The sequence below is a fragment of the Mustela erminea genome, chromosome X, assembly GCF_009829155.1.
Source record: "Mustela erminea isolate mMusErm1 chromosome X, mMusErm1.Pri, whole genome shotgun sequence".
Lineage (NCBI taxonomy): Eukaryota > Metazoa > Chordata > Mammalia > Carnivora > Mustelidae > Mustela > Mustela erminea.
This window is the reverse complement of record NC_045635.1, coordinates 6,148,748-6,167,351: the sequence shown is the minus strand read 5'-3', so window position 1 is coordinate 6,167,351 and position 18,604 is coordinate 6,148,748. Positions and strand designations below refer to the sequence as shown.

The following is an 18,604-nucleotide window of genomic DNA, read 5'->3' as shown; positions in this document are numbered from 1 at the left end:
TCCAGCACTGGCCTGGTTTCACGGCACTCCTGCTTTAAACACCTACGTACGCCTCCCATTCTCAGAAATTATACACAGACATCTGCACGTTGACTACTCCCTAAGGGACGCATTTAGGGAATAGATTCGACTTTTGTGCGGGCTTCTAAGAAGTGTCTCCTTTTAGGGCTATTTTCCAAGACACATCGCTGGGTAATTTTGGCAGGCAAATAATCAAATGAATAATTATTAGTGTTTCACCCAAAAGCAAAAATAGAAGAGGATCCCGGTTCAGGACTGAAGTGATTCACAGGTGTCTGCCTGACCGAGTTGCAATATGAGGTCATGATCTGGACCCAGCCAGAGGCATTTGGCTGAAAGGACATGACCTGCTGTAACTTCTCTTCCTTCTTAAAGGGGCAGGGGAGGGGCAGATCAAGTGCACTCCCAGAGATGCAAATTCTAACTCATCCACTACTGAAACCCACACATATTGATCTCTGGAAAGGAGAGACAAAGGTTCATGACATGACAATTAAAAAAATATATATTCTTCCAGTTTCTCCTCTTTACAGTAGCTGTCTTGTATTGCCATAAAGGAAACCAATTTTTCTTTTCAAGTAGGAGATAAATATTTCCATTCACCAACAGACAAATGAATGTCTGTTTACCTCCTGACGCGTTAATGACGTTTGGCACTAGGTGTCCTGTGGGCACCGGAAGGGAACGACGATTGTTCACCTACAGGCCTCTGAATTCACTTGCAAATCTCTGGGCTTTGTTTTACGTACAACGTTACACTGCAAATTCAATACTCACAAAGGGAAAAATTGATGTGAACACTGAAAAAATGACAGAGAAAAACCGAAGCTAACCGATCAATCATTTCAAGTTAAACAAACAAACAGACTGCCGTGGAAATCCTGGAAAGACCCGCAGCGGACACTGAGTCTCACGAAAACCAAACCTTGAGCCATTCTCAGCAGATGAGCTCAGACAAAAGACCTCCCATTTGTGGAGGTCAGTACCCATCCGCACCTCCGCAGACCACAGTGTGGTCTGAATCATGGATTTCATTTTTCTATTTATTTGCTCTCTGGAATACCAGTAACAAATAGAGCACAGACTGAGTTTTCTCTTTATTCTATTTATTTACCTCTAAGTGGGTTCCCCATCCAGGGTGGAACCCCGCGAGGGGCTTTAAGCCCACCACCTGGAGACTGAGACCAACAGTAGGGCTTAACTGACCGAGCCCCCCCAGACGTCCTGAGTAATCCTCTCTTAAAACAAAACAGAAAAACTCTACTGTGAAATCGTTTTGTTTTCTTTTGTTTTTAATGTATTTAAAAGCATCCATGACTACTGAAACAGGTCTACGGAAAAAGACCCAACAAATGAACAGCCAGACTTAAGTAAGGCAAAGACGTCCACACCCGTCCCGTTCGCGCACCCTCTCCCGCTGCTTGTCTTGTGAACTCTGAATCGCTTCCACCAGTCTGTTCCTCAGGAGCCCTGAGGGCAACCATCAATGAAAGCGGCTGATTTATGAACAGAATTAAGTGATTATGAAAACACTGCCGTGTCACGAAAGGCGTGACAAGCACAGCAGCGTTCCAAAACCTCATCACGCACCTGCAACACAGCGACTGGCCTCAGCTTCTGCACCGCCAGTACTTTTTCCGCTTTTCAAACTCACAAAACCCAGTAGATCAGCATGCACAGACACACGCAGGCACTGGCAGCTGAAGCCAGGGGAAAGGGGAGCACATCCCTGTCCCACGTGCATTCCCAGATTTCAAAACTGCCCCCCTCTTCCTGCTACCTCCAGGGACCCATTCGGTGACGTCTGAACGTCTTTTCATTGCATACCCTCATCAGTGAAGAAGTTTCGAGCCCGTGCCCCCAACCCAGGTCATTTATTTACTAACTAAACACAACCCTCGACAAACATTACAGGCATTTTTCACAAACCACAAAAACAGAATGAGACACAGAGTAGGCGGACAGTTTGCCTTTCTTCCCTCGCTCTAATAAATCTCGCTGTGCTCCTGCAAGAGGACACGGTATGGCCCTGGGAGACCAGTCTGGGAATTAAAACCTGACACCGGGCACCTCTGGTTCCCCCTGCCCAAGCCCCAAATGCGGAGTCTATCGGTTTAAAGGAAATGTACTGAGAAGGCCATGAAATTTATCCGAGAGTCCCATGAAATTTATAAGGCAACTCTAATTTCCAAGGGCCTCCTGCCTTGTTCTCATCTGGTCTACAATAATTTCTGCCATGCCCTGGACACGTTGAGATCATTAATTCTTATTTTCACCCACTTCTGAGCTGGGTACACCTAGTACATTGCTTCTTCTGGTGAGACTTTTTAAAGCATTTCAGCATCCCTGGAAACGGTTGAAACCGGCAAAGGGTCACCCGTGCATTCTTAGAAATACAAATCTAATGCGATATCTTTTTCATAACCGAGTTAAAAGTTAAACCAAACCATGTCTCCCAGACTGATCTGCCAGGGCCAGGAAGTGGCAATCACTGCTCGCAAGTCGGTAATTGTGAATACTTGAATTTTACCAACCCAGGGCTGGGACTGAAGCGGGGTGGGACGCTACGTGACTGACAAGGGCTGTGCTGGAAAGAGAACCTCCGACAGGGACCCACGTTTAATCCGTTCCCCAAATGAACCAAATGGTAGAGACCTCAAATTTCAGCTCAGCTGTTTTTATCAAACACAACCTACAACCCCACAACCACCTGGAACTTTTATTAGTATTATTATCATCATCATTATTTTGCAGCCACACAGAACTTTACAGATGGCAGGCATGAGGCGTGTCTGCTGGTGCAACCGACTGACACGCGGTCGGTGACAGACCGCTGCTCTGCTCCCCCATTTCTCATCTTCAAACCGATGTCAGAACCACAAGGATAACTGGAACACAGAAGCTGACCTTGTCTGAATCGTTCTCCCGGCCAGGATGACTTACACGGTCTCACTGTATTAAAGCATTCGTTATTTCTGACCTAAGAACAAAAACGGCACCACGGACAGGAAGCTTCCTTGGGTCGTCCCCTCCACCTTTGGGATCTCCGAACTCAGCATCGGCTCCCGTACCAGGGCCCTGAGGCCCGATGAGGACGCGCAAGGAGGCTGATCCCAGGAAGGAGTCACGCTCTGAAAAGGGAACAGTGCCCTCCCCAGCGCACTCCAACATGGGTGCCGGCGGGGACCTCGTTCTCAGTGGACTTCAGCAAAGTTTTCGGTTTCTTAGAAAGTGGGAAGGTCTGCATTCTGCAGGGGGCTGGTGACAAGCATTCCAGAAAGTGCACAGGCTCTGTGCTGGCTAGTTAGGGTCACAGGTTCTAGGTTCTGGGGAAGCAAGTGAAGAAAACTCTCCTTTTCTTTTAAGCCTCCAGGCAACATCCACCCAGGTAGGGGAAGTAAAAAAACAAAAACCAGAACGTCCGAGGAATTCAGAAAATGCTGTCCCAAGAGTAAACACTGGGACGTGTTCGCCTACCACGCAGGCTCTCTTGAGCCCGGGAAACTCCGGTACTCATAGAAATGATCATGAGGCCCTGAACACCCGGAAATACCTTCGGAATTGCTCAACTGTGTGTGTTTTGTGTTTGCGTTTAAGCACAACATGCAACGAATCAACGGATCAAGTCACATATCGCATTATTGCCCTATTCTAACAGTGGGTCAAGTGGCGGTCCACGCATGCGGTAAAAATAACCACCAGTTTCCCTAAATTTTTCACTGGCCAAAAAAGCCGACCCCACAATTAAGCAGCATCCCCTTTGGAAATGAAAATCCTCAAGTAAGAGAGCGGAAAAGCCTTGAGATTCGCTCACCTACCCTCTGACTCGGGCAGACGCACCCAGATTTTCAACGACCGCACACAAGCTGGGGGCCACCCAGGGTGGCACCACGGTAGCAAAAAGCCAAAACACCAAGTCAATTCTTCTAGAAAAGATGCCATTTCCTAGGAGATCACAAAAAGTGAAATGATGGTCCCAAGTAAAATGCAGGCCAACAATTAGATGGAAACACAGACCCAGGAATTCACTTTTCCCTCCAACAAAGTAACGCAAACACAAGTTCATACCTTTCGTTGGTGGTATCGCCCCACCGGGAAGACTGTGATACGCGTACGTGTGGGTCCTGTTTTTGAAACCAAAGACAGGACTTCACAACCTGATACATCTCACGTTGTAAATGTCTCTCAGGGAGTACCGCGGTAAGATTCGGGAAACATTTCTCTGCAAGTGCATCAGAAAACATCCCATTTCGACTCATTCGGCAGCGAGAATTACCCATAAAAAAGACCTCTTTCGCAGCCCCAACAGGACACCTGACCTTTCTCCACGGCTCCTTACAAAGTCTATTAAGAAGAGGAAGGTTTTCTTCTCCTTCCTTCCGACAACATCCACAGTGCAAACCCTGCTATTCCGAGGCAAACACACAAGCTCAAGTGTGCAAGGGTCAAGTTCACGTGTCATCAGAGAGAAACACAGAGGAGGGTTTTGGGAGGGCGGAGGGGTTCCCCTAAAGGCGTGTGAGGCTGAGCTGAAATGCAATTATGAGAACCTGAAGGGCAGAGCTGACGGCGGGGGTGGGGGGGACACAGGGGGTGCCCATGGAGGAGGCCTTTGCGGTGATGGACTCGTTCTGGATCCCCATTTTGGTGCTGGTTACACAAATCTATGCGTGCGCACACTCACGAAACTGTACACTGGAAGAGATGACAGTGCATCTTCTCATACACTAATTTGGAAAATTATACCCACGCATGCATGTCTACGAACCGGCCCTGAAACTGAACTTAAGGGCGGTGGGGGGTGGGGAGATAAGGAAGGGAAGGCAGCAAGTTCGGGAGACCGACCTAACGGTCAGCACCGCACTTGCACACCCAATCCCCAACCTCAGCGTGGAGGAAGGCACCAGCATGCGGGGCTCCGAGCTTAACAGCCCTCCCTCCTTCCGAGGCCGAGAAAGGAATTCTGCTTTCTCTCTTTCAATGAGAAAATGAATGACAGAGAAAGACACTGATCTGCCCAAAGACGCATCAGGGCACAGCAAGCTGCCCACAAAACCACCTTCCCCCACAGCCGCGTCATCTGCCCCAGGGCCACCAGGAGCCCAAGAAGGACCCCCTCACATGACCGAAAGTAAGACCGAGCCGGCATGTGACACATCGATACAACGAAGAGGGGCAAGTCGAAGAACAGCTTTCCAGGCGCACTGGCATCTGCGGACTCTGAACTACTTGGGTTGAGGGGGAGGTCAGCAACGAACAGCCGACCCCCCAACACCTGTTGTCCTTGTTTCTATTCCCTCCCCCAAGCCCCTTCACGCCTGCGCTTGCCCGCGCTTGCTGCGAGACCAGAAACGTCCTTTCCTCACCAGGGATGTGACGTGACTTACGTCCTAACAGCTTCCCGAAAAGCACGGGTGTCCCAGGAGAACACAGAACTTGACACAGAGCTTTGGCTCGGCACCCACCTCCCCCCAGCCTCTGTCCCACACCTGGTCGTATATATAGTGTTGAATTCAGGGTTGGTTCCCTCCCCCCCGCAACCCCCACCCCGGGCAGCCCTGGCATTTGGCTCCAGATCATTCTTTGCAGTGGGGACTGTCCTGTGCAATGCAGGCTATCTGGCAGCATCCACAGACCCCCAGGATGCCAGGAGCACCACCGTTCCCCTCCCCCATGCTGGGACCCCGGACAACGTTTCTAGATGTTTCCTTGAAGGTAGTGGGCAAAAACGCCCCCACTGAGAACGTTTAGCCGACCGCCAGATTCTGGAGTTTACTACTCCAAGCGCAACTGCCATAAACCACCATCTTCCTTGTCCTCGACTCTGAAGACGTCCCCTTTGTTTGGAAGCCAGCGCCAGCCCCATCTCCAGCTCCAGTGCCCCCTGCCACGGCACCCAGTTTCTCAGCAAGATTGAAACCTCTTCGCCAGCGTCTTCCCTTTCCATGTGCCCAATTTCTCTGGCTTTCAGCTCACGTCTATAGTCTTCGATCACGTGGCAGGTTGTCCACAAGGATTTCAGAGCCACACGGGAGCAAACATGCCCAGAGGGCACAGGACCATCTTTAGTCAAGTTCCCTGCACCCGGGTCCAGAAGCCACCCGGGGAGCGAATTCCTTAGTGACAGGGCTTTTCCCTTGAGGTCTGCAATGCGTTTTCTCAGACCCTCTCGACCGAGTAAACATGTTGACTTGGCAAGGCCATTCCCACATCCAGCTCTTATTCTGGCTTTGCTGGGTCTCACTGTGCCAATCTGGCCAACGCAGTCGGTGTGGTCAGGTCCCGTGGAAAGGATGAGGAGGGGGAGGGCCACGGAGGGCCAGACCCCGGGGGAAGCTCACGTCCCAGTCTCTGCTCAGGAGGCCCTTTACTGCCTCCATCCTCAAAACAGTTGCGGGGGAGGGGATTATCATTCCAAGTTTAAAAACAAGAAGTGTTTACAAAATGACTTTAGTCTTGCTTCCTGATGGAAACTATTTTTTCAATGTTTTTAAGAGTGAAAAATTATCTTATTGGATGTAGCACATTATTGCGGGGGGCACAAATGCAAGGTATCAGGAAACCACAGCTGAGACAGCATCATGTTGGACACAGAGACTCTGTGACTGTCACCTAGGCCGGGAGCTAGACCTGGCAGAGCCACGGGCGCAGGGCCGGGAAATCGGGGCGGCTTTTCCGGGCCCAGCCTCCCTTGGCAGAGGCCCCTCTCCCTTCTCTGGAAAATAATGGGGGAGAACTTTGATATTTAATAAATACTTGCAGCCAAACGCTGACCGTCACAGCAGAGCCCTGAGGAAGCACCAGTGAGTGAGGACAGAGGGCAGAAAGGTCATCTGAAGTCACCACTCGGATACCCACCAAATTGAGTCCCCCCCCCCAAACTGGGTCCCAACCCTCATTTACAAATAAAATTTCTAACCCATTACTGTAAAAAATACAAAGAACTGTGAAAAGGACACATCAACTAAATAGTAAAAAGAACACCCTGACTCAGGAACCGGAGTCCAGGAAACAGCTATAGCACTCAGCCATTAAAAAAATATATATATATACTTTGAGGATTGTGGAAGCTCACTTTGTTGGAAAGATTTCCTATCAGCCTTTTTAATTTGGAAGATTCTGACCTCAAGACTCAAGACTCAAACTTCACGGGGGCGGGGGTGCTGACAGCCCCGCGGCATCCACGGTAAGCGAAGGTTACAATACATACGGCAGGGCCTCGCCTGCCCTCACCCACACATGGCCTCCCCAAGACTAACAGCGTGGGCTCCCCAAGCCCAGGAGATGCTTACCACACTCTCCTTAGGTCGGCATCTTGGGGACTGGCCAACAGCTATGTCTTTTTTCCAAAGGGGAAACCCATACAGAGATTCCAACCCCACTCCCCCAGGGCTACTGGCTCAGGGAGGGCCTCTGGCCCGGAGTCCTGGTTTTCTAATTCAAAACTGATCCAAAGCACCCCAATCCAAAACCACAGCTCTCAACTGCAAGTTAAGAATCATTCACTTGGGCGCCTGGGTGGCTCAGTGGGTTAAGCCGCTGCCTTCGGCTCAGGTCATGATCTCAGGGTCCTGGGATCAAGTCCCGCATCGGGCTCTCTGCTCAGCAGGGAGCCTGCTTCCTCCTCTCTCTCTCTCTGCCTGCCTCTCTGCCTACTTGTAATCTCCGTCTGTCAAATAAAATAAATAAAATCTTTAAAAAAAAAAAAAAAAGAATCATTCACTTGAGGCGGGCTGGCTCCGTCAGTAGAGCCCGCGACTTTTGATCTCAGAGTCGTGAGTTCAAGCCCCACATCCAGGCCTGAACATTGGAGCCTACATAAGAGGAAGGAAAAAAAAAAAAAGGAACCCATTCGCTGAAATCACTTTCCTGGGTCAATCACCTGCGGAAATGGGTCCTTTTTGTTTTTGCTAAGTTTACCTGTGAATTAATTCAAACTTGTATATCTTCTCCTCTCCCCCCACAAAAGTACAGTAATTATTAAGATTTCGTTGCAGTAACTACAGAGCTGTACCCTCTCACCTAACTTTCCGTGTGGACTGCGCTAATTAATACTGTGGCCACTAAGTACGTAAATTACGGCTTCAGAAACTGAAAGTACCGTTAATTTTACAGAGTTTTAATTAACTTGAATCTCCATGTTCACATGTGGCCGGTGGTTACCCTACCGGACAACGAAGTTATGAAAGCCATTTCTCCACCGTGGTCAAATCCTCTTGATTCCGTGCAGCTATGTCTGTAGCTGTTCACGGATTTCACTGCAGATCCCCGTTTGTGAATGTGTGTATGTCATCTGGAGAGCTTTAGCTGTCCAAACGTGAAAACTCATGCCAGGCAGACATAAAAACAGGAACAGCCAGCGTAAGAGCTGGGCTTTGGGAATCAGACAATCCTCTCTCCGCCCTGCGTTCACAAGTCAGTGTTCTCTCCGCAGAATAAAAATAATAATCGCTACGCACGCAGCATTAAGTGCACGGCACTCAAAGAGCGTAAAGACAATTATTCGATTTGTGGAACAGCAAAACTAAAATGTACAGGCCGCTTTACCGTTTTAGGAAAACTTACACATTCTTTCTGTCCGCACCATACACAGTGAGGACCATGATTTCAATTCCCTTTTTTTAGTTTTACATACACAGAAATGATGCTCAAAAAAGCTACAGGCCTTCAAGGTCAGCAGGGCAGGCCCTTCACTGGTTTAGGCCAAATGGGGACAAAGGTTGGGTTTCCAGCCAAGCAGTAAGTGTCAAGACAAAGTTGGATTCAAGGGCTCTGTCCACCTCTTTGCAGAACCACTGGTCCCCCTCCCGACAGTGGGTTCCCTGAAACTCCTGATGCCTCGACCGGGTGAGGCGTCTAGAGCTCCCAGGGTGAAGGTCAGATTAAGACCAACCAGGACCTGGGAGCCGCTCCATCCCTACTCAGCCCATTAAAACATTCAAACACTCAGGAAGGGTGAGGAAATGTGGGTGTGGGTAACTGGCGGACTGATGAAGTCCTGCACACAAGCAAAAGGAAAAGCCAGCCCCAGAGGATCCAGCGAATACTACTTTGTCCCCAAGTGCACGCCGCCCAGTAAAATACCTAAAAATCTCGGGTTCTGTCCCCCAGGTGTGTGTTCACTTAAGGACTGGAATCCCCTTAAGGGCCGTTTTAATAAGTGGGTCAAATAATGAACTTCAACTTTTATCCCCGGATTAGTCATCGGGCTGGGTAGTTTTCTGCAGAATCTGCAGCCCATCTGAACCACTAGGATCCTCTAAAATAAAAGTGTCATCTTAATGTCTTCCTGTGCCATACTCAGCATTCCGGCCCCGCGCTCATCGCCTCTTCTCTAGGAATGACAAGTTGCAAACTTTTTATAAAATCGGGGAGAGCCGACTGCCACCCGGAAGCCGCCGCCGGGGACCTTCGCAGGGCTCTCCCCTCGCCCCGACCCCTCCCCCTCCCATCCGGAGTCCCGCCCCTCCCCTTCCAGGTTACACCGGGGACTGGGGCGGCGCGTCGGGAGAGAAAAACAGCCAGAAGTCGGGTCGAGCCCCATGGGACCGTGCCAACCAGAAGCGGCTGCCGGAGCAGCAGGCTGTGGGATTCTAGGTCTTTAGGGGTTCTGCCCCACGACATCCCCGACTAGGGGGAGTACGAGAAACCCGCCTCCGCCTCTAACTTTGTGGAATTTCCACCGCACTTGGCTCGGGGAAGGCCAGGCCGTGCAGCGAGCCGGGGCCGAGGCCTGACCGCGCGCTCGGGCGGCGCACGTGAAGCCCAGGCCCTACCCCCGCGCGGGCGGGTCTCTAGCGACCCCAAACTGTCATACAGCAGGCGGGCACCCACACCCAAAGGCGCACCCCACGGCGCTCCCGGCATCGCCCCCCCCCCGCAGGGACGGTGCCCCCTGGGGAGCACAGCCCACGACACCGACCTGGGGGCACCCGTCCCCCGAGCCCTAGGAGCAACAGGTCTGCACCCTGTCCAGGCCAAGCTCGGCAGACCCCGCCTCGCCAGGGGCGCCCCCCACCCCCGCCCCGCGCGCGCGCGCGCACACACACACGCGCGCCCGCGCGCGCGCGGATGTCGCCCTCAGCCGGGTGCCCTCGCTCCGGCAGGGAGCCCCGGACTTCCTTGACAGTTTCCGCGTCTCGGAAACGGAGCAGCCGCCGGGCCGCGCCGCGCCGCCTCGCCCGCCCCTCACTCCGCCGCGCGCGGCCGCGCTGCCACCCGGTCCCGGGCGCCCGGGGATGAATGGGCGCCCCTCCCCCACGGGGGGATCCCGCGGCGGCGCAGGTCCGCCCCGCCGGCCCCAGAACCGGCAGACAAAGGGACCCCGGGGGCCGGGCCGGGCGCTCCCCCAAACTTACCGGCCGCCGCCCCCTCCCCACGCCGCCCCCCGCCCCCTCCCCCGGCGCGCCGGCACTTCGGGGAGCGGCCGCAGCGGGGTATTGTTCAGCCTGCAGGGAGCGCGCCGCACCCCGGCCCGAAGCCCGGGCGCACTTGGGGACCCGTCCCTCCAGAGCCGCGGCGGCCGCCCCGCGCCGCCCGCCCGCCGCCCCCCACCCCCGCCGGAGAAGTTTGCGCCCCCCGCCCCGCGCCCGGCCGCCGGAGCCCCGCGCACTCACCTCGCCGCCCGCAGCGCAACTTGTGGCGGCGCCGCCGCGCTCCGAGCCTCCCCGCCGCCGGCCGTCGCCGAGCCCGGGCCGTGCCGCGGCCGAGGAGGGCCCGGCGCCCCGGAGCAGCCGCGCGCCGCCCCCGGGCCGCCCCCGCCCCGCCGCCGCCGCGAGTCCCCGAGAGGCGCGGGCGCTGGAAAGCTTCGGGTGCCGAATGGCGGCCGAGGGCGCTGCGGCGGCGGCGGCGGCGGGGCGGGGGCGCTGGCGGCTCCTCGCTCCCGAGAGCGGAGAGTGGGGGGGGCTGGGGCGGGAGCGGCGGCGGCGGCGGCGGCGGGAGAGGGCGGGACGGCGGGAGGGACCGGCACGGGCAGTGACCTCCGGCTGGGGGGTGGGGGGGAGCGGCCGCCAGCGCGCCGACCCCGGCCGGGAGGACTTCCAGGGGGGCCGCCGCCGCCGCCGCCCGGGCCGGCCCCTCCCCAACGGCCGGGGTGGGGGGGGGGAAGCGCTCCCCGGCCCCCAACCCGTCCCCTCCCCCACGGCCGGGGGAGGGGAACCCGAGTCTACTTGGCCCCGCCCCTGCGCCCTGGGGGGGGCCCGCGTCCTAATCCTGCCCCTCCCCCACGGCCGGGGGAGGGGACGCTAGGCCTGCCCCTCCCCCCACGGCGAAGGAAGGGGTGAGAATCCGCACCCCCCACGGCTTCTGGGGAGGCCCGGAGTCCCAATCCAGCCCCTACCCTACCCCACGGTGGGGGAACCTGCGACCCTACTCAGCCCTTCACCCCGCGCTCTCCCCTGGCCCCCACCCTAGCGTGGGTGGGGGGAACTCGGACCTCTCCCTTTCCCCGTGGCCTCCAAGGGGGATGAAGTGAACGCGGGCCTACCCCCACGCAGTCCCATTCCCAAACTCTGCCTTTCCCCCCACTGCCAAGAGGGGACAGGAACCCGGGCCACCACCCCCGCGGTTTCCAGTGGGGGGAGGGGAACCCGAACCACAGCTAGAGTGTTACCCTCCTCCACCTCAAAAAAGAAGCTCCTCGGCGGCCCTAACAACCCCCTGCAAGCTGCCCGAGGGTGCATCTGTCTCAAAATGGGCTGCTCAGAGGACACCCCAAAGGCCTCTTCCTCCCCTCCCAAAAAAGTGGGGACTCAGGCGGAGCCTCGACCTTTGCAAAACACCTCCCGGAAAGAACCAGAATCGCTTGGGGAGAAAAACTCGGGCACACATAAGTAGAGGCCAGGAGCTCCTTAGAGGAGGGGTCTGGGCCTCTGGAGTTGGGGGTACCTGGGCCCTCGGGCCTCTCCACGCCCGACCCCCCCACTCCACCCACAGGCTTTGCAAAGGGTTTTATGTTGCAATGGCTTATTTGGCTTGGCCCTGGCGCACCAAAGTCCCCGGAGCTTCGTCCTCCTCCCCAGTTTGGAGACCCCGGCCCACCACTCGCGGTCTTAATTCAATTAAACAGACACCGCGCCCACCACCCTGCACTTCAGGGTATGCTTTGTTGAATATTTTAAGATAACTTTGCCCCTCCCTTTGGTGTATAATGAGCTTTGCGCGCAGAGCCCAGTTACACTCAGCATTTTAAACTGTAACCTCACTTGCTCCTTCCTGGGACACTAGACCATTTGTTGTTCAGGTTGTTGGGGGGGGGGGGGGCCCGAGGTGAGTTTTTAAGGGGCTGGTCCTCCCTCAAAAAGGCGGACCTAAAAATATTGCAGTAAAACGTCAATGATGTAAAAACGACTGTTGCTACACCATTATTAGAGCACATCAATAAAAAATACACACTTACACTGTCTCCATAATTGTGAATCAGCAGAATAGATTGTGTCTTAATATGTATCAGTTGCCATTCAAGGGTCCCCAAAAGGACGTGGGGGGGCCTTCCCTTGAGCCTGCCCTTCGTTGCTCCCCGGCTCCCTGGGCTTGTGCGGACTGATGCTGAGGTATTACATGCAATCGAAAAACCGAGGGTGCAATCGAGAGCCCGAGCGAGCTCATGATGCAACCCTGCCCCGGTTACACGTGCTTCCCCTCCCCCACCGCCTGCTGGTGGGAGCGCTGCGTTTTTTCCGCCTGTAGGGTCACATTGTGGTTGATTGATTCTCCTTTCGCCTTGCTCAGTCATTCAGATTTGGAAAGTAAATAACAAGTTGACATCATTACAGCTCTCGGCTTTACGGGGACGCGGCCCTCGGCTACCGCACACTCTCGAGTAGCCGCGCAGCCGAACTGGCCCTCTGCCTCGCCGGCCCTGCCTGTCGTTAGCTGCTTGGAAATGCCTAGCTGAACTTGCGGGAAAGGCCTCTTTGTATGTTTTGATTACTTGGCAGGTGCCAATCATTTAAAGTATAGGAAAGTGGTGGAAATCCTCACTCCAAACTAGGATGGCTGTGACCAATTTTTACAGCTGGTCTTCGGTAACGAACATTGCAAGGGAGCTCAGAATCCATCCTGTCTCTTTGGTAACGTCCCTACAATCCCGAAGGTCTTCTTGCAAATCAGGAACAGAGCTTATCCTAGGAACCCTAAGGGACTTTGTAAGACCCCAGACAGGAAAGTAGACCGCCTACGTTTATCGTGATTTCGCTGAAATTCCTCTTTCGGGAATGCTAGGTGGCTGGTAGGGAGGGGGTAAATGAGACTGTTTTATCGCATGTGTTTTGCAGATTTCTCAAACGTGTGTCCTATAAGGTGGGAGAAAACAAGGAAAACAGGAAATAAAGCAGAGCAGGAAAGGAGCACTGTGAAAGGAGTGAAGGTTAATATGGAGAGTGAGCAGCAATGATTTCCGCCCCTATCCAAGGCACCAGCTCTATATGCCAAACAATTATTTTTTGGTTGCTGACTGGAGGGACTTGAAAAGAGTCTGCTTGCAGTGAGGGCTATCAGTATTTCCCCCCAAATAGTAGCCAAATTTTTAATTAAAAGGCAGAAGGAACCCACGCAAATATACTCAACTAATTTGAGGAAAGGAGCAAAGGCATTTTAATGCCTTTTAACAAATGGTTCTCAAAAAACTGGACCTCCATATGCAAAAAATAAGAATCTAGCTATACACCTTATGCTTTTCATAAAAACTGACTCAAAATGAATCATAGGTCTAAAGGTAAAAGGCAAAACTATAAAACTTCTAGAAGGTAACACAGGAGAAAATCTAAATGACCTCAGGTTTAGCAGTGAGTTTTTAGATAGAACACCCAAAGCATGATCCATTAAAGAAAAAAAAAAATGTTAAGTTGAACTTCATCAAAATTAAAAACACCTGATCTGCAAAAGCCACTATTAGGAGAATGAAAAGAAGCCACAGACTAGGAGAAAATATTTGCAAAATCCATATCTGATAAAGGATTGTGTCCAAAATATACAAAGAACTTTTAAAACTCAATAAGAAAACAACCATATTTTAAAATGGGCAAAAGATCTAGAAATAGCTCACCAAAGAGATATACAAGCGGCAAAGAAGCATATGAAAATATGCTGAACATCATCTATCACTAGGAAATTGCACATTAGAACAAAATACACACGGCACCTGGCTGGCTCCCTGGGAGGAGTGTGTGACTCTTGATCTCAGGGTTATGAGTTTGAGCCCCCACATTGGGCATGGAGATTACTTAAATAAATAACCTTTAAAAAATAAATAAAACAAAACACCATCTCACACCTATTAAAATGGCCCCTCTCCCCCCCCCACCTCAGCCCCCCCACCAAATGCTACCAGGATACCCAGCAACAGGAACTTTCATACCTAGCCCATGGAATACAAAATCGTATGGCCACTTAGGAAGACAGCATTTTCCAAATGCTAGACCTACTCTTAACCATATAACCCAGCAATTGTGCTCCTAGATATTTACCCAACTAAGCTGAAAACATGTCTACACAAAACCCACACGGTCATGTTTATCGTAGCTTTACTCAAAATGGCCAAACACAGAAAGCCGCCAAGTTGTGCCCCTCAGTAGGTGAATGGAGAAAATGTGGCCCTTCCATACGACAGAATATCATTGAGCCATGAAAAGAAATGAGCTCTCAAGCCCTGAAAAGACAGGGAAGAACTTTAAATGCATAAAATCACTAAGGGGAAAAGGCTAATCTGAAAAGCCTATCTGCTACATGCTTCCAACCCTGTTTTACTCTAGAAAGGGCCCAAATAAAAAGTTCGGTGGAAGCCACGAGTTGTGAACAGGAGAGACAAGTGATGGACAGAGGAAGCATCGGGCATTTTCAGGGCAATGACATTATTCCAAATGGTCCTGTAACAGCGGATGCAGACTTTTTTTATTGTCCAAACACTTGGAACTGCACACACAGCAGTGAACTCTAACCTAAACTCTGGATTTTATCGGTATTGATTCATTAATTGTAACACATGCACCACACTTAGGAAAGATGTTAGCACTGGAAACTGGAAATTATCTGTGAAAGGCAGATAATTCTGTACTATATGCTAAATTGTTTTCTAGATTTAAAACTGTTCTTTTTTAAAAAAAAAAAAAAAGCCCATTCTTTTGGGGCAAAAAAAGGAGTAGGAAGAGGTATCAAACTTCTCATGAGATTTACTGTCCGGTTTTCAATGACTCCACTATCTAATTTCCCCTGGGCTCATCTGACCTTCAGAGATTCCAAACACGAAGGCCGGTATTTGTTTCCATGAGTGGCCTACTCAGGGAGCCCTGCGATTCCCCAGGCTGACTGGCTGGTGTGGGCAAGGATCCTTCTTTGACGTTCCCAGAGCACGTCTCAGCTTTCGGTGAGTGCCCACTGGGATCTTTCCTTATGAACCGAGCAGAGGGCCTGTGTGTCTTCCCACTTCACTCTGTGGACATCAAGCCTTTCTTTGCTCCAGGGCTTTGCCTCCAATCTTCCTTAGAGAGACTGGAAACAGACTGTGCAAGGAGCTGGAGGTAGCTGGCGGTTGCCCATGAGATGTTACTTGGAGAATTAAACACGACAGGACGAAGAGGTCCTCACGTGCCATGGTTGTGAGGACAGCCCCCTCGGTTCTCCTCGACCTGGATCGACACCAGTGCTTTTGTTAATGCGATGATAAGTGACTGATCATATGGTAATATGACGATGATAGGATATTGTGCCCTCTACCCTCCCCTCAAAATCATAAAAGGAAGCCGTAGGCCCCAGTCCCTTGGAATGTGACTATATTTGGAGACACAGCCTTCAAAGTGGTAAATTCATTAAATGCAGTCATTAGGGTAGGCTGTTATCCACCATGACTGGTGTCCTTATAAGAAAAGTTGTTATGCCATAGACACGCACAGAAGAAGGACAATGTGAGGACGTCGAGGAGAGAGACCCCAGGAGAAATCACCCCAGCCGACACCTTGGTATTGAACTTCCAGCATCCCAGGATTGTGAGAAAATAAAATTCTATTTAAACTACCCAGGCCGTGGTGCTTTCTTGTGCCGGCTAGAGCAGACGAATGCATGTGAGTCGTTGCTTTCTTGCTCGCTTTCTTTCTTTCCATTTGGAATGTCACATTCAGTTCACATCATTTGAGTTCTGAGAACAATTGCATTTGGTATGGAGTATTTCTGCAGGGTACCAGATCTGACCCTCCCAGCAATTTGGAGGGCAGGGATTTTTACCTCCAATAGTAAGAGGAGAGGACCGACCCTGAAGAATCAGGGCGGGGGGCGGTTGTAACCATTTCTATGCCTTAGACCTTAATTCAGTGACTCTTCTTTCTAAACGCAAAAAACACATAAAAGAATACACAGGATTCCAAAGAAACCCAATTATGTCAGAATATAGTTATCAAATATATTTTAGAATTCTCATATCGTAATACAAGTGCCTCCTTCTCAATCCTTCCAACAGCGAGCTCTAGAAGTAGCTCTAATAACTTCTGTCATTTCAAAATAGTGATACGTATCAACCAAATGTGCTTCAACTGTAACCTGCTCTAAAAATAGACTAGACTTCTCTCGTTGACAAATTGGCAACAAATTAAAAATACTGTTAATGCTCCCGTCATTCACCCGAGAGGAATATAGATATTCCGAGTTGTCTGAAACGCTGAATTTCAGTCAGTGATTAGGGATCCTGAAGCAGCAGAGTTTCTACCCGTGTATGTACATAGACCTCCTGAAAGCTCTCCGGGCAGTCTTCCTGCCCGGGGAGGAAGGGGAAGCCGGAATCCTTGCTCCTCTCTGACCCTGCCACCCGAGGACTCATTCATGCCGCTGTCCCCACCACGGACCCCCCTCATGGGACCTGGACTGTGAAATTAAGGTGAGGTGAGTTTAAGGGAACACCAAAACCATACTCAGGTTGATTGCTATTATAACGCCAATTCTAAAACTCACGATTAATGCAAAACAAACAAAACCAAAAAACCACAGCACCCTCCCTGATGAACAAAAATATCAAAAGATAAGACAGAGACGGGATCTGAACCCGGCAGGCCTGCGGTGCCGAGCCCTGGGAACGAGGGATCACAGATTAAACTCCCTACCTTAATGGAGCATCTCTTCTAGGACAGGAACGCGCCGACTATGGCTCCTATACCTGTGTCCGTACAACCCACAAGCTAAGGATACATTTTTAAAATCTTTTTTTGTATGATTTTATTCATTTATTTGGCAAATAAAGATGCGGCACAAGTAGGGAGGAGAGCAGGCAGACGGAGAGGGAGAAGCCAGCTCCCCGCGGAGCAGAAAGCCGGAGGCATGCTGGGCTCCAGTCTACGATGCTGGAGTCATGACCTGAGCCAAAGGCAGTCACTTAACCCGCTGAGCCACCCGGGTGCCCCTATGGATACATTTTTAAAAGACTGGGGGCGGGGGGCGGTGAGAATCAATAGAAGACTGATAGTTGGTGACATGTGAAAATTATCTGAAATTTGAATTTCAGTGCCCCTCAGTAAAGTTCCATTGCAACACAAAAATACCCACGAAAATACCTTTACTGCTTCTGGTGCATGACTGCAGAATCCGTGGCTGATACATATCGTACCTTATGGCCCACAAAACATATATAACATGTATTCTCTGGCAGGCTCCGGAAAGTTTGCCGACCCTTGTTTCTGAGAGACTTAGTGACTCAACGTTCTTCACGTAACTTGTTAACTTTTCCTACAAAATTTTTTTATCTTCATTAGGGTGCTTTTTTTTTTTTTCCCCCGAAAGTCTTTCAGATTAAGTTAAATTAAGAAGCACCTTCTTGGGGGGGGGGGCATCTGGGTGGCTCAGTTGGTTAAACATTGACTCTTGATTTTGGCTCAGGTCTTGATCTCAGGGTCATGGGTTCAAGCCTTGTGTTGGGGTCCACAAAAAAAAAAGGCACTTTTTCTCATATTTAAGAAAAAGGAGGAGGACAATGATGGTAGAAAAAAAGCACAGATTGTCTTTAGGAAGCAGACTCATCCTGTTGGTGGATGTTGATGGATTCTGGAAGAGCAAAAAGGCGTACAGCTAGGGCACAGCAACGTACTTGGGGAGAGGAAAGATCATCAGAAAGACAGCAAAATTAATCGCATCCTGATAGGCGCACACAATGGTGCGCAAAGGGAGCACCGAGACTATGGAAATCTACATTTTCCCCTACCTCACATAGTTTTCTCAGTTTTCTAAACATTTTCAAGATGACCTCACCCATCATCATCACAACCTATGAAATGGTGGGGGGAGATACAATTATGAAGATACCCGTTTTTCAGAGGTAGCAGGTTGAGTCTCAGGTTAGTAGGTGTACGGGTTTCCTATCACTGCTGCAGCAAATCAACACACGCCCAGTGGCTGCAAAGCAACGTTATTATCTGACCTTTCTGGAGGTGGGAACCACAGGGCTAACTAGTTTCAAGGTGCTGGCAGGGCTGGGGTTCTCCCGCAGGCCCTGGGGACATTCAATGGCCAGAGCCCACATTCCCTGGCATGGGACACACTTCGCATAATTCCCACCTGCTGTTCTCTTGCCTTCCTGTTCCAATTCCAAAATTTCCAGGGATTAGATTGG

General features: G+C 51.3%; 1 protein-coding gene across 2 annotated transcripts in view; it reads right to left on the bottom strand.

Annotated features, from left to right (window-relative positions):
- The window catches only part of TBL1X (transducin beta like 1 X-linked), a 200,614-nt gene extending 188,058 nt beyond the window's left edge, over window positions 1-12,556 (bottom strand). The window contains exon 1 of one of the 2 annotated variants that reach the window (XM_032331836.1): window positions 12,419-12,556. The gene's annotated coding sequence lies outside the window, so the exon portion shown is untranslated. Of the gene's footprint in view, window positions 1-10,637; window positions 10,760-12,418 lie in introns of those variants that run through there. The other variant, XM_032331834.1, reaches the window with a different exon arrangement.
- Between the last annotated feature and the right edge of the window lie 6,048 nt (window positions 12,557-18,604).